The sequence below is a fragment of the Chlorocebus sabaeus genome, chromosome 17 (assembly GCF_047675955.1).
Source record: "Chlorocebus sabaeus isolate Y175 chromosome 17, mChlSab1.0.hap1, whole genome shotgun sequence".
NCBI lineage: Eukaryota > Metazoa > Chordata > Mammalia > Primates > Cercopithecidae > Chlorocebus > Chlorocebus sabaeus.
The window spans coordinates 66751802-66771530 of record NC_132920.1 but is presented as its reverse complement, the minus strand read 5'-3'; positions in this window follow the sequence as shown (position 1 = coordinate 66771530).

The following is a 19729-nucleotide window of genomic DNA, read 5'->3' as shown; positions in this document are numbered from 1 at the left end:
TGAATTATAACACACGAAAAGCAAGTTTTACAGTCTGGAATGCAACACAGTTTTAAAAGGGTGAAACTTTAATAGAAATGCCCAAAATATTTATATCTATCTGTCACTTTCACTGTTGCAGTTGCATTTATAAAATACCAATGGGAAGATATTTTGGATTAAAAAAGTCTACTTCTTAATGTGAAGATAAGGCATATACTTTATGAACCCAATCAACAAACATCAAGTTTATTGAGCACTTAATACTACCATTGTTAGTGTTATTTTTTGGAATTTAAAGGGCCCATAGGGAAAGTCATTCTAATTTCACATCAGAAGGCTGAAACTCAGCTAATGAATTCTCTGCATTGTGATAACAATAGGGGATCTAGAAAAAAGTAATCTGCATGATTCTAACCTTGAAAGTCTTGTAGACTCTGGAAAGGACAGATGCACATAAAAAATAGCAAATATGTGAGAAAGAATATATGTAGAAAGAAAATGGTCAGTTACAAATTACAATTTCTACAATTTGAAAGGAAAAGTCTTTGGAAAAAGGTCTCTATGGACAATGTTCATGCCAGTGTTTGTGTCCTTCTCCTTTTATTGCCTGTGGTAGGAAATGTTTCTTTCTCCAGTTTATCTCTTAAAATCATACCGACTCAAGTCAACCATTTCAACTTCTGCAGTGTTATTCAAAACAGCACATTAAATTATATAATCTTAATTTCCCAATACTACTTGTAATGCATTTTACATAATATGGTGAAATTCTGGGTTTTTGTTTATGTTACTATATCCCTTCAATATTCCCCACTCCATTTCATACGTACTAAGCATACAGGGGCATATAAGTATTGCTCTCATCTTTGCCCATTGCTCTCTCTGGGCTTAAAATGCAGGTCTATATATCTGTTAAAAATCCAACCTGTCTTAAAGGATTAACTCCACAGGGACTTCCCTATTTATTTCCTTAGAAGTTATAACGTCTCAGGATACTTAGGGTGTTGCTTCACTAGCCAGAAACCTCTGTGGCTGGTGGCACCTCTGATTGAGTTTTGCTCACATCCACTGGACTCATTTCACCCACTCAGCATGGCAGGCTCTCACTATCAGCCTGGATCCCATGCCTGCCAAGGGTGAGCCAGGTACAGGGTGATAAAGGGTGTATGACCAAGAAAGTGTGGGGTTTGACCACTGCGCAGACCCAGGCATGCTGGCTGTTGCAATGGGGCAGACAACTCTAGGCACCAGCTCCACGTGAGGCTGTGGCTGGACAAGAAATACCGCAAGTGGATTCCACTGCAGGCACCAGTATCTGGATGAGGGGGACGTGGCTGCACCACAAAACTTGGAGACACTGGTAATTGCAGAGCCCCAAAGTGGGTGTTATAGAATGTCACATCCCTGGCTTGAGGAGCCCTGAGATGTGGGCTCCCAGAAGGTCTACAGCTCTTCTCTCCTTCTTGTTGCTCACATCACGGCGACCAGGGGTGCATGTTTTGGTGGCAGGGGTGGAGGCGGGGTACATGTTTCAGCCCATTTGTGTTATAGCTCTTTTAGTCCTGCTGCCCCACTGTGGCCCATTTCTCCTGGATTGGCCTGGCCCTGCCACTGCTTCCTGTCACATGAAGTGGCTGTCTAGTGCCAGCAGAGGGTGGCCGTATAGTGTTATAGCCCTTTCAGCTCCTGCCTTCAGCATGATGAGCTGGCCAGTGAAGTGTTTCAGTCCCTTTAGCTCCTGCCATTTGGCAGTTCCCAAGTTCTTGTCCCACATCCAGGAAGAATGAGGTTGCATGGACAACTAGAGTCTGAGCAAAGTGAAAAAGACCTTTACTGGATGACTGAACAGCTCTCGGTAGAGAGGAGACTCAAAGTGGGTAGCATCTGTCAGCAGGGAGGTAATATTGAGGAGTGTCTGAGTCTGGCTGAGTCTGGGGGTTTTATGGACTCAGAATGAAGGAAATGCATGCTGACTGATCCATGGTTGGTCATAGGCAGTCCTGAAAAGAAGCACCACTTGATTAGCCAAAAGGCATCATGGAAGTTCTCATTCCAAGTCGCAGACTTCACATGGAACTTGCAGCCCAGTCCCCAGGCTTCAGGCCATCAATGGCTTGAAGAGGAGGTTCCACTGGGGACTTACCCCTTCCCATCTAGGAACCTGTCTGCCCCCCACCACCATCAACACACCATCCACAGCACCCAGGCTGTCCACACTGAAGGGCACCGGCACACCCATGCTGAGCTGCCCTCAGTCTCCCAGCCTCCCTCCCATGCTCATCTGCACAAAATATTTTAGTCTCAGCATCAGTTCCCAGCAAGGGGAGCAAAGGCAGTGCAAGACTGTTGTTTCAGCACTATGGTGACTGAATGCACACCCAGCCAGGTCACAACAGCACCCAGGCTCAGCTATTACGACACATCCACAACTTTGCTCCACTGCAGAGTGGGCGCCAGGAGTGCAGAGAGGCCGGAGAGTGGGTACAGACACTTCTTTAAGTGATTCTTCTGCCTCCCGAGTAGCTGGAACTACAGGCATGTACCACCATGCCTGGCTGATTTTTGTATTTTTAGTAGAAAGGTGGTTTCACCATATTGGCCAGGCTGGTTTCGAACTGACCTCCTGATCTGCCCACCTTGACCTCCTAAAGTGCTGGGATTACAGGCTTGAGCCACCCCACCTGATCGGGAGCAGGTACCTCTAAGCCTGCAGTGTCCTGGGCCCCCAAGAGCACCAGGATTCCCAGATCTGGAGCTGCAGCTGGGCCAGGGAGTACAGGCTCCTACCCCACTAACTCAGTAGGGTGTGGGGCTCCTGCTGGGATCACCTGTGCCTGCCCCCTGACAGCTCCAGAGTACACAGCCCCAGCTGAGCCTCCCCTGATGCAGCTAGCATCTTCGCAGTGGCCACTCCAAATGGTCCACCATCACGACCATCAATAACTATCAGTTTCCCTCATGGAAAACACTGGATATGTAACACTCACATTACACTTATAAAATGCTACTTTAAAATATATAGGTGTTTCAGTCACCTGAGTAGCTGGCATTAAAGGTCTGCACCACTACTCTCAGCTAATTTTTGTATTTGTACTAGAGACCCTGTTCCAACATATTGGCCAGGCTGGTCTCAAATTCCTGATCTCCAGTAATCCTCCCACCTCAGCCTCCAAAGTGCTGGGATTACCGGCATGAGCCACTGCACATGGCCTAGAATCATTTAGAGAATTTAAAAAAAAAAAAAAAAAAAGAGGAAAGTGAATGAGAAAATTTAAATAAATTATAGTTTATCAGCATAATTACATGTTATGTCTATTATATTAAATATATTCCAAATAATTTCTTAAATTTAAAAATAAAATAGGTAATTTTATTTTTATTAAAATAGCACATTCTACTTATATGTATATATAATACTGTGTTTCATGCATTAAAAGTATTTGGGAAAGTACAGATAGCTATCTATGTATATTATAGCCAACAGAGACCACTGGACAGAAATGAAAATCTATCCAACACATGGCGATAGAGAATTTAAATGACTAAATTTAACACTAGTATAATTTTCAGCCTTAAAAGTAATTTGACTCTTTTCATACCTAATTAAATATGAGAAAGAAAGTAGATGTGTGAGCAATATGTAATTGAAGTTCTGGAGTTCACTCATTACTTTTATCTCAATAAATACAGTTTATTTTAATGTTTAATCAATTCAAGAAAAGAATATTCAGATAAAACGGTTTTATGTAATTTTAATTCACTTTTGTGCAATTAATACATAAAACAGGATGCTTGAATTAAAATAAGAAATACAGGTAAAATTCTTAATTTTAAGATCTTATTTTTAAACATCACTAGAGAAGTATTTCCCAATTAGTTAACATTATAAGAATTTCCTGTTAAATTTTCTCATATCACAATTATGGGAAACAGCATGATTACTTGGCCATATTTTGTATCAAGTAGTTATACCTAATTAGGAATTGTTTTGCATTGATAATACACAACAATGTTGACCCCATATACTACAAGTAGGATAGTAGGACCAATGTTCAACTCCATCACAATTATAGGATAAGTGCTCAATAAGTAGTTACTAAGTGAATGAAGATGATTTTAGTTCTATTTTGTTACATCATAATCAGGCAAAATTTCTCCTTTTAACTTATTATTGTATTTAAAGTAATATTCTGTGATACATGTGATGTTAAGTGTTTATTTAAATGTTTTTTGCTAGATCCTACACAAAGTTTTGTTTCTGCCTTCTAAGCACTCTGGAAAAATATCTAGAATCCAAAACCATTGGTATAAAAATATTCCCATTTGCACACATAAATTTCAGGTTTCCAACTGAAAACTATACAGGATTTTTACCCATGAGAAATAAAAGTAACAGATCCACATCAGTACCATTTTGTTCTTTAGAGCTTTCATAATCCACTGACTCAGACTTGCTAAAGATTCTACGAGTCTCATTACTGAAAGGGCAAACTGCAAGAGACTGAGAAAAAGTGTGACTGGAAGAAGACAGACAATTAAATATAATAGTCCTTGAAAACTCGTTATTGGATAAATTAAAATCAAAAACTAATGAATCAGGATATATCTCACAAATGTATTTAATCCGAGTTACCTTCTGTAAGGATATTCCTTGAATGTTGTAAGAAGAAACATTACTTTGAGAATTAGCTCCTTATTTCCACTCATTCCATAGCATCACTAAGACAGCATAATGATGCCATAGAATGAGCATCACTTTTAGGCTTCAACTGAAAGGAAAAAAACTAATCACATTACTTTTCAAAAGGCCAGAAAATGAAAATACGAGAAATAAGTTCAGGTATATTATTATCAAGAACAAAAAACAATTAGAAATTACGATGTAATCAATTATATTACGTTTTATAAAAAGTTAGGTTTTAAAAGATATTTTCTGTGATATCTTTCTCATTTCTAGGCAGATCATTCAATTTTTCACATAATTTTGCCAAAAATAAAAATAAAAAAGCCTATCTTTAGGTTTATAGGCTATTTTGCATTTTTTGTTAATGCAGTGTTCATTAATCTACAGATATCCAATAGGCTTTCAAATACCAGCCATAATTTGAGAGTTTTAACTCCTAAGCAGTTGATTTAAAAACAAAACAAAACAAAAACAAACAAACAAATAAAAAACTACCGAGGCACTTGTTTATCTATCTATGTAAAAGGTTTAGTCTAGTCAATGTTTCCTCCATCAGACAAGGTTGACCAATGAAGAGTAAAGTACTAAATAGTCATTTGCTAACATTTCTCTTGAATACTAACTTAATATTTGCCCAAATATTCTAAATGTTTTGAAATTTGTTTACTTAAAATACATATTTACATAAAATGCATTTTTTGTAATTACTTAATTTTCAGATTTCACAATTTACAAAAACAAAACTTCTAGATAGGGTAAAATACTTCCATTAGTTTGCTACCAGTGGCATGTATCCGAATTACCTGTGGCAAATCCACAGAGATCTGCAGCAACCTCAACTTTTGCCTCCTTGGAAGAAAGAATTTAACCACAGGGCACAAGGCAGAAGGAGAGATGGAGGCAAATTTGAGTAGGAGTGAAACTTTATTAAAAAGCTTTAGAACAGTAAGGAAAGGAAAGAAAATAAGGACAGTACAACTTAAAAGAGGGCCAAGCAGGTGACTTGAGAAACCAGTTGTGCCACTTGACCTCTTAACTTGGGATTTTATATGTTGGCATATTTCCAAGATCTTCCATTACTTCTCCCCATGGCTGAAATCTTACTGAGAAGCTGCTGATTTGTTTCAAGTGTTTTCTTTAAGGAGCCTGCCTTTCCCTGGCACTGGCTGTGACCCATTATGAGATAATTGGGTAATATTTAGATAAACTGTTAACAACTGCTTGACCATCACCTGATGGTCACCAACACTCCTAGTGTGTGTCTGTGTGGGGCGTGGGAAACCTCTCCTGCCCAGCTCATACCTAACTGGCTACGCAATGTAACATGTTCATTTATTTTAATCTGGTGGTGGTCCAACACTGAGTTTAAATAGAATAATATTCCATTTTCAGAAAAGCTTTGAGGACAGGTAACAGTCAAAATGAAAACACTTTCAAGTCACATACTTCAAATTAGAAAGGAAAAGCAGTGTTAAATACAGAAATACATTCCAGTCCCTAATAGAACAGATGCACACACAAATTACTATTAAACCTTTCCTTTGGTTGATTTACTTTTTGTAGCATTTTCTGGAATGCAAGGAATTGAAGTGAGAGATGCAAAAAAGTTAGCGTAGCTTCATTAGTCATCTTTGGTAAACATAGATAAGAATTTCTAGGTGAAAAAAAGGCTGCCAATTGTGGAACAACATATTTGCTTGTTCTAGTCCCTTCTTTATGTTGAATATAATAAGGAGAATAAATAAATAAACTTGCTATTGAAGAAAAATATATTAAGGCCAGATATTACTTCAACACTTTTGGTAATTTAGTAATTCAGTCAAAAGTACTGTTGGGAATTTCCAAATTCTGAAAGAACTTTTTTCACAAGACTAGCATTTTTCAAATCTTGCGCAATATGCAAGAAAACTAGTATTTCCTAATGAATATTTCTGACACTGACAACGGTGTTAATACATATTTTGCAAGATATTTTCTACAATTTTGTTGTAATTAGACTGTTGGCCATAGTATGACTCTTCATAGCTCTTGCCATACCTAAGTTTATGTTATAAGATGTAATCAAAGATGTTTTACTTTGCTAAAGCAATCAGCACTTCCAAAATTATCAGTTGGCATGAATGTTATTACACAAGCTGAGAAAATCCACTTTATCTGTCAACTTAAAATTTTTATTTTAAGTTATGTAACAATTTATTAAGCCTATGATGACTGAGTCATTCCAGTAATTTTAAGAGATAGCTCTCTCTTATATTAAGGGGGAAAAGGAAAAGCTTTGTCTAATACAAAGTTCTATAGATTGGTTACTTAATGAACTTTTCTACTGTAATACAAGAGTGAAAAGGTTAATCTGCCAAGCTAATAAGGCCTTCTCACTAAATTAGCATTTGAATAAGATATTTATGTTTATTCATTATATCATGATATTGCCAGATAACATAAGTATATTGGCTCCAAAACAGTATGTTTAATTGTTCATTAACAAAGATAATAAATGCTTATAAAATGATTTTAATGTAAGTTTTTAAAGCACATATAAACACATTCCAACTATCTAGAGATGACCATTCTCAATATTTTAGAGAGGACCTCACCAAATCTTATCTTAGCCTGCCAGTCCATATCATATGAATTTTGAGTTTTAAGTTTTTTACTTTAGTTTAACCAATGCTTCCCATGGCATAACAAGATTCACCCGCTATCAAACGTACAACATCCGAATCTTATAACACAAAAATTTTACAGAACCAGTTAAACAGGAAAAGGGGACTTTGTTCAAGACTATTGACAAAATAGTTCAAATTCAAGCAGTTTTATTAGTAAGTAAAAAAGAGCAAGTGGATATGAAGAGAAATCTAGCAGATTCTGCCACTGTTGACCTCTTCAGTTATTCAAAACCCATGTTTACATTTATTTCCTTTAGAATAATATACTCACCACTTCTCTGAGTGAGACAATCACCAAATCCAATTTGATTACAAAACTCATTTCAGAGTCCGAAATCTCAGTCTGGATATTGTGCATTCTCCCAACATGCCTAATTTGAATGATGAAACAGGAAAAAAAATTATCACAAGAAAATATTTACTGGAAAGGGAGATGATTTTAAAACACAGCTATTAGTCATCTATAGCCGTAAGTCAACACTATCCTCAGGAATTGCGAAGATTCCATTTGTGTTAGGGAAAGATATCCTCTTGTTAGCACTTTTTAAAAACTTGCCTGAGATCTCCCTGAAGAATTCCCTTGTCTGTGGTCCTCCGTGGCTTCCAGTCCAAGCCCTTGAGAAGTGATTTACTTTCTTTCCTCCTCAAATCTGAAGTAGCTTTAGAGAGTATGGTCTTCTGGGCTAACCAATTTACATTGCTCGTTTACTACTGAAGGCTGGTCTGGAAATCTGGGAATTGTCTTAGAGTTTGTTTGATATTTGAAGTCTAGTTTGTAGCCACCAGGCAAAATAAAATAAAATAAAATAAAATAAAACATAAAAATTCCCTGTAAAACATTTTAGATGTTCATTCCACTTTCTTCTACTTAGCTTATTATGCAAGTAACATTTCCAAAGATCTCATCCAGACATGGAGTCTTAGTCTTTCACTGCAGGCCTCTGTAATAAAGTTCACTTTCCTATATTTCAACTTAATGGCTACTGCATTGAGGGTTGCATGAGAAGGTACTCCATATAATACTCTCTGTCGGGGTGCTCACGGCCTTTGATTAGGGCATCAGTTTAATCTCCTTCTAAGGCTGCCACTTCAGCACGATTGTTTGTAACTGCTTCACTTTGAGGTACAGGAGTTGAATTTTCAATTCTGTCAGCCTACAAATTTTGAACTTTTAACTTGATTGCAGGTTCTAGACAAAGTATCTGTTTGCAAAGCTGTGTTATTTTCCTTATCTGCTTGCAATGGGCAAGTCTAGCCTAAGATATTTTCTTTTTTTAGGGTTATGCTTAGAATTACTCAAACCAAAAAACTGTAAGTTTTTTTCCTAACATTTCCCATAAAGCTTTAACCATATCTAACATTGAAAGGCAGCACCAGTGAAAGTATAACCAATGTTTTCCATGGCATAACAGTGATACGGCTTGGATGACTGGAGAAACACACATGGTCCTTTGTCTCACGCTGACAAGATTAAGGACAAGGACATATATGGAGTGGTTTTAGGAACAGAAACTTTAATAGGCAAGAAAGAAGAAAAAAGCTTCCCTGTACAGAGGGAAGGGCGGCCCCAAATAAAAAGGAACCGTGTGTGTAGGGGAAAACAGTCAGTCATATTGCAAGGCTGGAGGAGATGGTGTCTGATTTTCATAAGGCCCAAGGGATTGGTTTGACCAGGTGTGTCATTTACATAGCCCAAGAAATAAATTGGCCCTCCAACTCTAGCCTTTTAATATGCAAATGCAGGTCACCATGATGTCCTGCAAACGTGGTGTTACCTGGAGGTGGCTATAACAACTAGCACATGTGGTGATAAGTATAAGAGGGTGGGAACCACTATGTTGACTGAACCTGGTTTCTACTCGCTGGCATTTATATATCATTGCTTGCCAGTCTGGTTTTTCAAGCTGCTTTCCTTTAGAAAAGAAATGTTTGGGGAACTGTTTCATTAAAAGAAAAAGCTTTACCAAGGAATTCTTACTCTTTCTATCTGCCTAAAATAATTTCTTAATAACTCCTTTAATATTCCTCCCTGAAGAGATGTCACCCTAACTGCTGTTAGGAGGTTTCTGGCAACGACTCTTTCTGGCTGCTTCCTGCTAGAAAGGGGCATCAGGAGGGGAACAGTACCTAGGGTTCCTGCTGGGGTCAATCTAAAGATCCTTGGAAGAATGGCATGTCCATGCATGTTTTAATTTGCAGCGCCATTTGGCGTTTGATTTCTTCTAGGCAAGAGGAAACAATTTGAGTTATGCTATTAAGTATACAAGGCCCAGATATTAATACAAGACACAAGCAAGAGGGGACTTAATAAAGAGCTAACCAATTCCATAAAGAACACTGGAATTCATTAAAGCGTGATTGCAGGCACCCAAAGCTGAAGCCTACATTTCATTTTCTCTTAACCTGTCAATGATTTTGATTTGATCTTTAAGGACCTGTAGGTTTTCCTCTACTAGACTAGAGGTGTTAACCCAGAAGTAGCATGCTGGATTTAAAAGTGCACAGGTGCCTTCTGCTTCAGCAATAAGGACATCTAAGGTCCATCTGTTTTGTGCTTCTACTGAGGATAAGGAATCTATAGATTGCTGTTGTGTTTCTATGGCACTTACAGTTGACTTCCATCCTTGTTGCATCTTAATAGAAATATTAAGTACTGATCTTTCAAGGAGAGGAATGCCCGCAAACCACAATAGACCTCTGGCTATAGAATTTTCCATGCATGGTTTTTCTAAGATGGGATTATCATATGCATGTCCTGCCCAGTCGGCCCTTTCAGTTAATCTCCATATGAGGGCATAGAAATGAAAGATCTCTTTGTCCAGTGTATCTAAGATAGTGCAGTTTCTAGAAAAGAGCCTGTTAGGGATGTCTCCAGATGATGCTGCCATCTCAGTTGAATAGTATCAGGGACTACTGCTACTATAGTACATGTTCCATTCCAATGCCTTGGAAAGATTAAGTGTAGCCAGTAGCCACAAGGAAAATACACCCCTGTTCCTTGAAGGGATGGTTCTAAGTTTTGACTTGTGAGAGAAACTGGCAGATTTTTCTCATATCTTAGAAGTTTTCCTTTTTTATGTATAATAGGGGCATCCTTGGGATAAAAGTATCCATATTTAGGATAGTCTTTTATGGTGCCATTTGGAATATGACATGCCAAGTCGGAAGGGTCCACCTGACAAAAGGAGTTTCAAAAAATTAGAGGCATAGTATTCCCTGGCCAATATCTCAGATGATCCTTGTGGCAAGGGCTGTCAATGCAGATGTCTTCAGTTTGCCCACAGATTTGTAGGCCACTACTATTAGCAAACATAATACAATGGTCTAGAGTTTCCTGAGGGGGCATATTGGGAAAGGTCCATGTGTTGTCTTTTACATTACAGTCAAGGTGCTTACTCAGAGCATGCCATTCCTATAGGGACTTCCAACCAGAAGGAGAGGCCACATTCTGAAAGCCCCCTGTTGGGGTTTCTTATCCTTTTCCATCACCCTTATTGTGCTTTCCTCTTCAAATCTGAACTACCAGCAACTACAAGTGTGATGTTACAATATCTGAGATCTCTCAAGCATAGTCCTTCCTTGCTGCTTTTAAAGCAGAAGGAGGTATTTGTTATTACCTGATTATTACCTGGTCAACTTTTCCCAGCCTGAAGTTATGAAGCTTATTTTCGGGGAGAGTGCTCTTTGGCAGTGGGAGCAAAGTGTTCCCCTGAGAAGAGATAGTTACCCAGTTGAAAGTGCTCCCATACCATGTCCAGTTTATGCCTGATAAGTCTTTAATGGCTAAAGGTAAAGCTAACAAAGGCAATCCTAAGACGGTGAGTTCTGGGTCATTGAAAGTTTCTTCAGTGTCATTAAACTGAGTGAACTGTTTAGGACAGACCTAATAATTAGTCTTCTATAAATGGGCCATGGCTGATATTGTAGGAGCTAAAAGATGTGATGTATTACTAAGTTTGATAAAAAGTCCTAACAGATTTAGTGATAGTAAAACACTCATGCTTACTTCCTGTTAGTAACTGCTATTCCTGATATGAGGATAAAAATTAAACAAAATGCTACAATAATTGAGATTCTCTGTCCGATAATCCCCCCTGAGGGTGCTATAGAACATAGTCCTACTGCAAATAGCAGAGTGAGTATAACAATTCCCACAAGGCTGTCATAGTAAATAATTGACAACGAATCTTGAGAGGAGAGGTAGAAATGACAAAAAGTATTTGGTGAGGTAGTAGGTCTCACTCAGACACTTATCTTTATTATTTTCAGCTTAAGATCTTCTATTTCTTCACATTGATATTGAGGACATTCCTCTGGGCTCTAAGGGGTTGCTCCCTCAGCTCTCTAGGCTTTGACTAGAGTGGGATGTATATAGGAGTCAATTACTATAACTTTTATTTCCAAGGGGGTTCAAAGAAGAACAATGTAAGGCCCTTTCAAGCTTGTGCTGAGGAAGTGAGAGAGAGAAGGGAGAGATTTTACCAGTACCAAATCTCCTGGGTTAAATAGAGGTAGTCTTATTTCCTGGGGTTGAGCTTTTGCTAAGTGTGCTAATTCCTGTTGAAAGTGAGCCAGAGAGGATACATGTTTAGATAGCTCAGAGGTTTTCTGGTATAATAGAAAATTATTGGTAAGGAAAGGTCATCCATACAGCACCTCAACAGAGCTAAGACCTAGTTTTAAAGGGGTATTTCTTATTTGTAGTAAGGTCATGGAAAGAAGAGTAACCCAGGGAAGATGAGTTACTTGGGATAATTTTCTGAGGTGTCTCTTGATAATATCATCTATTTTCTCTACCTTTTCTGAGGATGGGTCTCCATTAGCACTATGGAGATAATATTCTATTTCTAGTGCTTTTGAGATCCCTTGTGTGACAGCTGCCTTAAATGAGGGTCCTCCTTGTGTGTGGGTGGGGAGGAGCTTTTTTCTTCTTTCTTACCTATTAAACTTTCCACTCCTAAAACAACTCCACTTGTGTCCATGTCATTAATTTTCTTGGAGCAAGACAAAGGACCTTAGTGTTTTTCCAATCATCAGAGCCATATCATTTTGGTGTGTTGGCTGGGGATCCAAGGTACATCATTCATTGGAGCAGTGCATATAAGAACGAACTTAAAAATCTGTTCTATCATTCTGAGGCACTCTCAGCCTCTATTTTAAAATCAAATCAAATCAATCAATGAGCATTTTTCAGTCAGTTAAACATATGATTATTGTGGCTGCCATTCTAAAGACTCAGATGTCAGGCTTGTTGGTGAGAACGTGGAGAATACCCACGGGTTACTGGGAATGTTGACCACATTTCAAATCAACTTTTTTTATTGTTGTTTTTTGTTTGTTTTTTTGTTTGTTTTTGTTTTGTTTTGTTTTTCATGGTGAGACTTAGCTATTATGCAAGGCTGAGGAGATTTCTGAGGCAAGTGAGAATTTCTGGCCAGGATACAGTCTGGTATTATTCAAAGGCTTCTGAGCCAGACCCAGCATCTGACAGCTTGCTCTGGGTGTTGGTAAAGAATCCCCAGTTATTCTGTCACAAAACTTTTCTTCTTTTTCTATTCATGGTCTCTTTCTCCATTGACTGTCAGCCTAGGGAAGTAATTCTGTTAGGGAAAATCAGGAAATGCTATAGTAACCAAAGATATAGCTCTGGAATGCCATTGCAATCTTCTAGGAACAGAGAGCTCCACTTCAGTCACAGTGAGGTCACTTGCTACTAATGCTCTGGTGAGTACATGTCATTTCTAAACTAACAGGGTCACCTAGTGGAAATAGAAATCCTCTTCATAAAACACATTGAGGGCCTGCTGTGGTACATTGCAGCATCACAACTTTGTATTTCTGTGCTTTTCTATTGGAAACTAGGCTTTATGCTACTTCTGTGAATGGGAAAATTCTGCTTTCAGCTATTAAGAGTAGCATGTCCTCTGCAACCAAATTTTAGTCCTGATCCTGACTCATTAGCAGGAAAATTGCCATTAGGTACCCACATCCCTTTAGGGCACCTACTCTTTCTCTGATTAAGATAGTACTTAATCAGTAAGGGAATTTTAAGTTCGAAAGTTAACTGGAACCATTTTTCTACAGTAAATGTTTTAGCCTGGGCCATAATAGCAGGAAATCTAGCACATTCCTTCCACTAAAGAAGTCTTCCCTTTTATATAATCTTTCCAAGATCCATTTTTTAGGGAGACACACAGGTCCCACAAGTCTAAGAAGTCAAAGGGAAATCATAGGCAAAGGATTAGGGCTATTTGGGTAAGTGTGACTGGCCTAAAAGTCTAGTTTCTCTGGTGCCATGGCCAGGAGGGTCATGCTTACAACCACTGAAGGCACATTTCACAGGGTGCTGGGACCCAGGAACCAGGGAGGGAACATAGTTGGGGGGACACCCCCACTGTTTTCTTCTCTACTTTGGGTCACATACAGAATGGAAGGAGACTAAAGGGATGCCTTCTCTTCCTTCTCTTTCTAGATGAGTAACAGATCGACTTCAGCATGCACTCCCTGGAGTGCATTTTAAAGCACTGGGACTCCTTCAACCCTGAGACTTTGAAGAAAAAGCACCTTATAGTTGATTGCACAAGGGGATGGCCTTCTTACCATCTTGGGGACAGACAAACCTGACCTGGTAGGGGGATCTTTGATTTTAATATTATCCAATAGTTAGATCTTTTCTGCAGACAGAAGGACAAATGACTGAGATCTTCTATGTACAGGCTTTCTGTGACCTGTAAGATAACACAGAACTTTACAAGATCTGTGCAGTCGACCCAGTTCTTTTAGCAGCCATGGCAGGCAACCCACAGGGAATGGTTTCTCAGAGCTAAAGCAGATTCCAGAGGAGGAATCTGAGGCAGCTATTGAATGTCCCAATCCTTTCAGTCCCCCTCCAATTGTTCCATCAGCTTCTCAAGCTCCACCATCTCCAGTATTACCATTCCCCCCTCACCCCCAAACACATGATTCTCTCTTAACTATTCAGGAAGTGCCTGATAGAAATGGTGCCACAAAGGTTCACATTCCCTTCTCATTATAGAACCTTAAGCAGATGAAGGGAGACTTAGGCTGATTTTCTGAAGACCTCAATAAGTACATACAAATTTTCAAAAATTTAACCCAGGTGGTGTCTGACTTCACATGAAGGTATGTTATGTTGCCCCTGAGCCATACCCTCACTTTGGCTGAAAAGTAGGCAGTTCTGCAGGCTGCAGAAAAATGCGGAGATAAGCAACATGTCTCCTATAGCAGACAAAGGAGAAAAAGAGGAGACAGGGAAGATAAAAAAAAAAAAAAGCAGAACTCCATTCCCACTAAGAAGAGAAACAGTTCCAGTAGACAACCCAGATTGGAATCCCAATAACTTAGGAGGTGAATGGAAATGGAAGCAATTTTTAAGGTGCATATTAAAGGGCCTATGAAAAACCAGGGCCAAATCTCTCATTTACTCTAAACTGCCCGTGATAGATCAAAAATCAGACAAAAGTCCCACAACCTTTATGGAAATGCTGAGAGAGGCACTAATAAAACATACCTCTTTATCCTCTGATACATTTGAGGAACAGCTCATTCTGAAAAACCAGTTTATTACACAGGCAACTCCTGATATTAGAAGAACACTACAGAAGCAAGCTATAGGACCAGATAGCACCCTAGGAAACTCCTGAGAATAGCCATTTTGGTCTTTTAAAATAGGGATCAGAAGAATCCCTTGCTAAACAGGCAAGGGGGACTTTATTGAAGACAATTGCAGTAGGGTAGAGATTGCACTCAACTCAACTGGAACAAAATCAGGAAGATTTTTAAACCCTGAGATGAGCTAATGAAAAGTACTGAAGGACATTTAGAAGAGGTGGATCAGTGTGATTAGACCATCTGTGTTTGCTAATTGACTGTCATCATAGTTAGGCCTCTACTTTTCCACAGAAACTGGGACATAGGAGCTTATCTTTCTCGATAATTACATTTCAAAGTGATGTCCACCCTCCCCAAATCCTTGAAAGAGACATTCCTAGGTTGTAAAAGATTTACATCTCAAAGGGGTAAAGACAGAAGTCACAATTGAAATTTCTTTTTTGAAGGAAATGCTCTACAATTAGGAATGTCAGAGAAAAGGAGAAGGAAATACAAGAAAAGAACAGAGGTTCTAGTAACAGTGTTTTAAGCTTGGAAAGTCCAGGATCCCTAAGGTGCATCCACTAGCTGTTATCGATGTGGCAAGTCAGGTCATTTTAAGAAGGAATGCCTAGGCAGCAAGATGAAGCCACCTCAACCTTGTCCAGCCTGTGGCAGAGAACACTGGAGATGGAACTGCCCTGGAGACAGAAGTCACTGGGTTCAGAACCAGTCTCACAGATGCTCCAGCGGGACTGATGGGTCCCAGGGCTCAAACCTCTGGCTCCAGTGACTCACACTGCTATTACAGCATGGGAGTCCTTGGTGATTCTGGAAATTGAAGGAAGAAAGGTAGATCTCCTGCTAGCTATTAGAGTCAGTCTCTCTTCTCTCCTTTCTAATCCAGGCCTTCCCTTTTCCCATACTACAATCATAAGTGGTGTCTCAGGAAAAATTCTAATCAGATATTTTTCTCAACCTCATAGCAGACCGGGGGGCACCTATCACTTACATATGCTTTTTAAATCATGCCTGAGACTCCAACTCCTTTATTAGGTAGAGATATTCTACCTCTCATGGGGGCCAGCATCCTCATAACACAGGGGAAACTCTTTATCTCCTCCGATGGAAACTAATGTCATTACTCTGGAAGTGTGAGTAACTCAAGGAACAAGACTTTGAGCTATAACCACTAGGCCAGTCCAGATCCATCTTAAGCATCCCATTTCTTTTCCTAACCAGAAGCAGTATGTCCTAAGGCCAGAGTCTAGGAAAGGGCTAGAAGCCATTATTAACCTATAAATGCACCTGGCACACAAGATGTCAAGGAGAAGAGTATGGAAACCACCATGTTTGATGGACCTGGTTTCTGGTCACTGCCATTTGCTATCAATGCTTGCTGATCTGGCTTTTCAAGCTGCTTTCTGTTAGAAAATAAATGTTTCAGGAGCAGTTTTTATTAAAAGAAAAAGTCTTACTGAGGACTCCTTGCCCTTTCTATCTGCCTAAAATAATTTCTTAATAACTCCTGTAATAACAAGATTCACAAGCTATAAAACCTAGTGTATCTGAATCCTATAAAAGAAAAAATTCACCCAAGAAGCTAAACAGGCAAGGGGGACTTTATTGAAGACAATTGCAGTAGGGTAGAGATTGCACTCAACTCAACTGGAACAAAATCAGGAAGATTTTTAAACCCTGAGATGAGCTAATGAAAAGTACTGAAGGACATTTGGAAGAGGTGGATCAGTGTGATTAGACCATCTGTGTTTGCTAATTGACTGTCATCATAGTTAGGCTTCTACTTTTCCACAGAAACTGGGACATAGAAGCTTATCTTTCTCGATAATTACATTTCAAAGTGATGTCCACCCTCCCCAAATCCTTGAAAGAGACATTCCTAGGTTGTAAAAGATTTACATCTCAAAGGGGTAAAGACAGAAGTCACAATTGAAATTTCTTTTTTGAAGGAAATGCTCTACAATTAGGAATGTCAGGGATCTATAGTTAGGAAGGAACCTATCTAAAGTTTAGTCAAGTTGAGGTGAACATCAAGGCTGTCTTTGTCAATCCTCAGTGTTGTCAAGCCACAGTGCCCAACACTGTGCCAATAATTGATTTTTAGTTTTGTCAGAAGCAGCACACAACTTTTGGGTGTCAATTACTGTATCAATATTAGAATTAGTTTTTATTTCATACAGTAAAAAAATCATAATTAATAGTGACTGAAGATACAAGGTTTTATTATTTATTGTTAAAAATCCAGCAATCAGCAATCCAGGGGTGATGTGCCAGATCCACTAATGTGTAAGGAGTCAAGCTCTTCATAGTGTTTTCCGCTACTTCCCTTAAGTTTATGACCCTTTTAGCACGATTTAAGATGCCTGCAGAAGCTCCAATCACTATTCTACTTTCCAACCCATAACAATAGGAGAAGAAAAGAAAACTAAGGATACCATTCCTTTTACAGATATTTTCTGAAAGTTTCACAAACCAATTCCACTAACATTCCATTTGTAAAACTTTGTTCGCCCAGCTGCAAGAAAGACTGAGGAAGGTAGTTTTATGAACATAGCCTAATTTGGTAGTTCTATTGTAACTGATACACAGATTCAGTCACTTGCCACATGAACAATTCAATTAACAAGAATGAAGTCTGGTATGAATAAAGTGACTTTATTCCACACTTTAGCTTAGGGTAAAAGGACAGCCTCTTTCCTTTGAGGGCATTGCTTCACTTTGGGGACATGAGTGGGCCTGAAGATCATACAAGAGCCTGGGACAAGGTTCTTCTGGGATCTGGAAGAGGTAGTGACAGTTTATGGGAAGGTGGGTGGTGGAAGTGCACTGACAACAAAGGTTGTCTGACACAGATAAAGCCTCTCAGGTAACAATCCTCAGAATAATAGATAGAAAGTTTGGCTGGGTATAGTGACAATTTTTTAGTTTCTTTTTATTTAATTAATGTCCCCTCTTTCATGGGGTATAAGACAGGAGATGAAAGGCAATTGTGTTTCTTTTGGAAGAACTTCCTTCATTCCTGTAAAGGAAATTCAGAGAGAGCCCCACCCTTCCACTGGGGAGGAAGCAAGGGAAAGTCAGGGACCTTGATTCTGAGGCAGCTTCTAAGGCCTTTCAACTTTCTTTAATTCATAGTGTTCAGCATGACAAAGTGCCATACTTTGGGGTGTCATTTTCTATGGGGTGTCATTTTCAGAGCCACGACAACTTTACATACTTACCAATTATTTGTTGTGAAAACAGATAAAATCTCTCTCAACGATTTTCAAATTCGCAACACATTGCTACTAACTATAGTCATCATGTTGTACAATAGATCTTTTGAATTTATTCCCCTGAAATTTCACGTCCTTTAACCAACATCTCCCCATTTACCCTCGTGGTCCTCAGCCACTGTTAACCACAGTTCAATTCTCTGCTTCTATGAGTTCAGCTTTTTTAGATTCCAAATATAAGTGAGATCATTCAGTATTTGTCTTTGTGTGCCTGGCTTATTTCGCTGACCATAATTTTATACGTATAATTGATTTTCAGTTTTTTTTAAGTGTGCTAAATTTGTGTATGGTTTTTATGATAGCATTATATTTTCTTACAACTATACAGCTATTACAAAATACAAACATTTATTACCTTGAGCAAGAACATATGTGTTATTTTTTTTAATTTAATAAAAATATTTTACTCCACATTGTGAAATTCAACCATTTTGAATTGGGGTTTCTCAAACTTCAATATGTATGTGAATCACTCATGTATGTTATTAAAGTGCAGATTCTGAGTCAGTATTTCTGAAGTAGAGCCTGAGATTTTGCATGTGTAACAATGTGCCAGGTGATGCTAATGCAGCTGTTTATGGGCCACACTTCAAACAACAAAAGTGCTAAATAATAACAATTATTTATGAAAAGGTTTAATTTGCACTAATATCATTTCTTTGTCAAATGTACTATAGAATATAAAGGATTTAAGACCCCTTTTCTCATCTAATTCTCCCTGCAATACAATACATGTCTTGTTTATTATTATAATACTGTTTTACAGATTAAGAAAACAAGGCTCAGGAACCTGAGATGGTTTAAACAAAATCACAATATAAAATGTATACGTTGTTAGTTTATAAGGCCTGGCTGTGTCCCCACCCAAATCTCATCTTGAATTGTCATCCTCATAATCCCCATATATCAAGGGAGAGACCTGGTGGGATTGGATTTTGGGATGGTTTCCCCAATGCTGTTCTCAGGATATTGAGTGTGTTCTCATCAGATCTGATGGTTTTTTAAGTGTTTGTTTCTCCTTCACACACTCACACTCTCTCCTGAGGCCTTGTGAAGAAGGTGACTTCTTCCCCTTCTGCCATTGTCGTAAGTTTCCAGAAGCCTCCTCAGCCATGTGGAATTGTGAGTCAATTAAACCTCTTTTGTTTATAAATTACCCAGTCTCAGGTAACATCTCTATAGCTGTGTGAAAACAGATTTATGTACTATTGATTTTCTAACTGTAATATATCTCATTCTAGCAAGCAAAAACTATAAGCAAATGAAAATCATGCCACATATTAAAATGTGTTTATTTATGTCAGTATTATTCTTGGTATAATTAATCTCATGTTCCTTCATGCCAGAATGGCCTTGAGTAATTTTCTTCTATGTTCAAAGAATAAAAATATATTATTTCAGCCTTTAGTAGAACAATATGTGGGTATATGTAAATATCTCATATGTGTATATATACCAGATTTTATGTGTGTGTATACATATGGAAAAAT